We start from the raw sequence: 6,042 nt of genomic DNA, 5'->3' as shown, positions 1-6,042 counted from the left end.
TTTTCCTACCGTTCGTTTGATGTTTTATTAAACAGATAATATTATCATAATAACATTGTTCGGTCGTAACCGTAATACAATATAATATATTACGTTGGCCGTGGAAAAACACTGGTTATTAAATAGGCGGTTGGTTACATTATGGTAATTTAATTTCCATTATACTCTTGTGCACATACCAAATCGTGTTTACCAAAGGGGGCAATTTTTTCTGCGCTCCGTGACAATTCCTATGAGGTTGACATATTTTTTTTTGTCCGTATTTTACTCGACTATTATTTTATTACAACTATTACTGCCGCGACAAAGTTGATTAAGATTCGACGCGTTCGTTTTATGGACTCGCGTATTACAATATTATTATTATACGCAGATGGATACCATATACCTGTATAGAGCTATTAATGGTACATATTTACACGAACATTTCCGCGAACAACGTGTGGTTTTAATAATATACACGGGCACATCCAAAAACTGCGGCAGGCGCTACGAATCGAACCACACGATATATTTTTTTAAATTACCTGTTTAATAATAATATTATGATGATAATACGTCGTGTTGTTAGACTACGACTCTTTCGCCGATATCATATGCCGTGCGTTTTAATTTATGCGTTTTATTTCCGTCCGAAGAACATATAACGTCATAATAACGCGCATCCATCGCGGTTATCGCGGCGGTATATCCCGAATAGCAGTGACTCCTGACAGCAGACATGACATTCCGTATGAATATTTAATATTTTCATGCCGAAAGACTATATTATGAGAAAACACCTGAGACATCTGAGAGCTAAAAACGTTACGAGTTAATAATTTCAAAAGTTTTAAGTTTAAAAGCAACGGTATCAAATAAACGGTTACGCAAAATACCAAATATTAAGCCGTATTAATATATTAAATCGTTTTATGGGGCTTATAATATTATAGAAGCAGGAAATATATGCGATGGACATTTTTTTTTTAATTTTTACTCTAAACAAATCTTTATAATGTTTTACGCCGAAAACAAATCCAAATGTCATCGGACGCTATCGAAATCTTATAGAAAACCCATTAGACTTTAGAATAATATACAAGCTTCCGAAATACCCTGCAGCAGGAGGGCATGATTTTTAGGCACGGTCGGAGCGAAGGTTAAAACGTCATTTTACCGGATATTTGTATAGCGTGTATTTGTTTTTATAGCTATAGGGATTAATATGTTAATTCATGAGATAATGTATTTAAATTTATTCTAAAAATTGTGTTGTATTGTTGTCTAAACAGGCCATCTGTAGTATGTTACGGTATATAAACCTACACATAGATAAAACAAAAAAAAAAAAATTGTAAAATATCGCATGTTATAATAAGCGACGGAAACAGGATTCGAATAAAGTCTTATGTCATCATATTCTTATAAAACCGATAATTTTCTTGTTTCGTATGAAATAATATAAACATATTTTATACTGTGTCTAAATATTGACTTTCCGTGAGTGAAATACGCTATATAAGTTAATCAGTACAGCACTGATGCTATTTTGACGTCATTTTTGCAATTACATTGAAATTTATAGCCAACGCGTTTAAATATATTTATTATTAATGAGTTTTTTTAAATTTTCGATCAATTGTATAACTATATTAGAGGTGCAGCTACTCTTCCGAATTCAGAATGACTTATTTATAAACGATATTGTTTTTGCGACGGGTATATCCGCATCCGCACACTATTATCTACGGGTATGCAAAATAAAATAAATTAATTCTGTATTATAAAACAATAATGAATATCTTTTTTAATTGTTCAAAATTATAATTCCATTTGAGATTTTTTTAAAGTTGGGTTTTTTTTTTTTGTTGATACAGCTCATGCAGCCATACTTGTGTGCAATAATTAATATGCCGTAGCTTAGGTACAAAATAAAACACAATATACTATACATTTTACATAATAATAATAGCCTCTACACATGTTATTGTTATTATTCGATCGTGTGTATAAGATTTCAGTTGAAAAATAAATTATAAAAAAATAAACTCTTCTCATCTGAGTTTCTCTCAGACGTCGATATAGTGTCTGGTAAAGGGTGTGGGGGGGACTAAGTAGCCCAAAATTATTCAGATAATAAGTGGGTGGTTAAGAAAGCATTATAAATATACTTCGAATGCAAAAAAGATTATGAAATATTTCTCCAGTGGCATTCATATCGTTTCGGTCCGCGTTCATAAATAATCGAATCGACTCGTTCTCGTTGGTGCGTACACCACCGTTTGCGTGTAAGTAATCTGTATTTCTGTGCTTAATATTCTTCGTTTTTTTTTTTTTATATATGAGTAGGTATAATTTTATTTTAATTCTCCTCGCTCCATTGTGGCGTAATAAGTCGAACTAAATACACGATGAAATAATAAGTGCTGCATAATATATACTGCACGTATACCGGTAACGCGCGTCCTCACATAATCTGTACCTATTTCATGCTTATAAAATCCTATCCGTTCGGGGATCGTTACTTAAGTAAAATCTGTTAAGTTTTGTAAGGGCCATAAAACTATGAATTCTCAATACCTTTACTTATATCATCACTAAACTACCGTCATCCCCCACTACCGTGGTTTTTCATTAGTTATTAAATATTTTATAGAATGTAGTAATATTCGAATACCGAGGGGTCGATTTTTCTAGTATCTCATAATATCACGATACATTTTTAATGCACTTCAATGATTAGATTATGGTTGTTATGATCGGTCTTCCGAATAGGAAATTATTTAATATTTGAACCACTTTCATCAATCAATTACACATAGGTACATGAAAAACAACAATAAATGTTTTTTTTTTAAACTATCCTTATTATAGTTGGAATCTATGGGTCTATGGTCATTGGACGCACCATTAGTTTTGGGATAATTAATTTAGGGTAACATTATCAATAGTATTTAGATAAATTAATTGTATTATATGGATGAGGTGGGTCTCGATGTGAACTCTAGTAGTTTGAGAATATTTCTAAGTACTGCATTGAGAGATTCTAAAATGTAGCTGAAGATTTCCAACTTAATCCTCTTTTCTTTTTCATACGTTCGGTGTGCATGTGTTTAATCGTGAAAGAGTATACCACGCAGACGGTTTATATGGGAGGTTCTTTTCTTTTCAAAAGATCGGTGTTCAAGTCCTATGATTCTGATGTGGTCAATGAAGGTTTCATGCTTTCTTGATGTATTGTCAGGAAATGCCCAATAATAGATCTTTTATTATAAAAGAAGTTCGACTGAAGTTTGAGCCATTCTTTTTTCCACTAGCAGACTACACTGAATTAGAAAGGTTATTTGTGTACAGTGTACACGATAACTGTCGTCGGCTGTCCCACTATGATTGTATTAGTAAGCTATGTCTGTCAAAGACCATCATTGTATAAGGGAAAAAGTATAGTTCAGTTTATTCGTAATGTAAAATCCGATTTTAATTTAAAATTTTACTGAATTCGATCATCAAATCGTATTTTATTAAACAGCTGCTATAATTCAAATCTCTTATGCCACCTCATTCCAGAATTGGCTTCTATGCGTCTTGTTATCGGAATCAAATGATAAACTTATCAAAAACTATCCACCCGAATCCATAATTCATGTATAGGTACACTATCATCATGGAGAACATACTGTATAGGTACCCGAACTTAGTTGTATCTGAATTATAATTAATATATATACTATATAGTATATTAGTATATTATTATCATATTTACTTACGCAAAAAATTAAAATAATATATTTTTTTTTAATGTTTTTTATTAAAATAATATTTTCGTTAATATAATACAATATTAAAGTGTATTTTTTTTTAATGTTATTATATGTTATACACTTATACTGTACTATCAAAAAATAATTTATTGTCTCTAGTCCATTTATTTGACTTGCATAGATTATCTTTGTATGAAATTTACAGGTTTTGTTTTAAGTTTTAAAAATTATTAAGTCAGTTGTTATTCTATCATTTTTTCATCGGTTCTGCACTATACCAGGGTCAAGCGTGTTACGCACAAAGACTAACCAACGTCACTGTCCGTCATGAGTAAAGGGTTTTTTAAGAGTTTTTACGGAGTTTTAACACATGGTAACTAAGACAGCAAGTGGTACGTATAGAATATATATATTTATTTTACGAAGATAAGGTTTTAAATGTGAATGGACAGTTGTCATCGGTTTCCGGTCATTGGATATGCTTTGAAGAGCGTATTGTATTGTTTAATTGATCGAAACAGACCATAAAGTTTCAGTCTGTACGAAAATGCGATGTAAGTACTATTTTTAAAAATAATATTCGGTAACACTGTCGAGTATATTTCCCGAAAAGACGGTTTTTGGGTTTGAAAAGCTGGTGGTGGTTATATGCGGAAGGGAGTTATATTATAGTTACGGGCAAAGTTTGTTTGGAAATTTCTGGTTTACGAATACAACCGGCCATCGGGTCAAAACCATGTTTTGGATCACGAGAGTAGGATAAAACTATTATAGAAGGGCTTATGAATTTACTCAGATTAAATCTTTTACATCGTCGTTGTAGTCTCACAGGTAAATTTGTGACGACGATGATCATGCAAAATAAAACTTTGGTATAGAATATTTTATATTATGTTTTTATGTTATGGGTAATATAAAAATAACACTCATCAATGCGTTAAATGTAAAATATAATAAATTGTTTCTAATGTGATATTAAGCTCTATCAATATTGTTATATTATAATATTATAAATAATAGTCTTCAACATGATATTTTTGAAATATATAATATAATAGTAGGATCTCCTGTACTTACTTAAAATTTGTTATTGTTAATCCTATGCGTGTTGTATACTTCTGTAAAAAAAAAAAAAAAATTAATTAACAAAAATTATTTGACGAAAAAAAATGTCATAAACTCCAGTGTTTTTAACAACAATTTTGTCAGTATTAATTTAGTTGGCTTTTAAAAATACGTTTTTCCTGTCGATTTAGACGTATTAATGACATTTCTTATTTTAATTGAATTCATTTTTATGGTTTCTGGATTATTTATTTTCCCTACATTACGTAAAACCACACAATAGAAAGCATTATGCTCGTATTATTAAATTGAAAATAATCGAATAATGTTATTATGATGTATATTACACTATATTAAAGTTGTAGCAGTGGATAATCTTTTATTATGAATCATTCGATTGTAAATTACATTTCGATGCGTTTCATGTGTTTCTGATTTATTTTTTTCTAAAACATTATATTTTATGTATTTAATATATTTTCTATGGTTTGTTAGATTCAATTCTATTTTGACATAAATCAAATTCCGAATTGTACATCAGAGGTTCAGTTTTATTTTAATTAATTTTTATCTATTATTTTCTTTAAAATTGTTACTTTTGTTTTATTCAAATATTTCTTGGTTAGTGTATTATTATACGTATTTAGTAATTATTAATTACATTCATTAAATATAATACAAATATTTTTTGATTTAATTAAAAGTATAATTTAAAATAAAATTAGTTGATGGAAATGGATGAATTAATAAAAATTAAGTTAAATGTTGATGTCTTTAATTTAATAAGAAAAATGTCATAAATGTTATCTGTATAAATGACGTACTTAAAAACACTTTTAAAAATCCGTTCCTATGACATTTTCAATTGTGTGGTGTAACAGCCACTTAAATAAACAAAGTATATTATAAACAAATATTATGTTTTTATTAATACATCAGAGATATAAGAATATGATATAAGTATAATATTGTAATTTTCGATTAGATCGAACTTATAATTATTCATAACTATTCGTATTACGTATTTTCGGTTACTGCGAAAAAAACATATTATTCAAACATAAATACCTATTTTATTCTTATTTTTTTTTCCTAGTGATGACTTTTTTAATTGAACGACTGCAGAAGCAAAACATAAAATGCGTTTTATATTTAAATTTTTGTCTAGTGTTAATGTTATTGTTCATCAATTACCGCAGAACGTGTAACATTTGTACTCACATGAAATTTATCG

This window comes from Rhopalosiphum padi, chromosome 4 (genome assembly GCF_020882245.1).
Source record: "Rhopalosiphum padi isolate XX-2018 chromosome 4, ASM2088224v1, whole genome shotgun sequence".
In the NCBI taxonomy this organism is placed as follows: Eukaryota; Metazoa; Arthropoda; class Insecta; order Hemiptera; family Aphididae; genus Rhopalosiphum; species Rhopalosiphum padi.
This window is presented reverse-complemented; position numbering follows the sequence as displayed.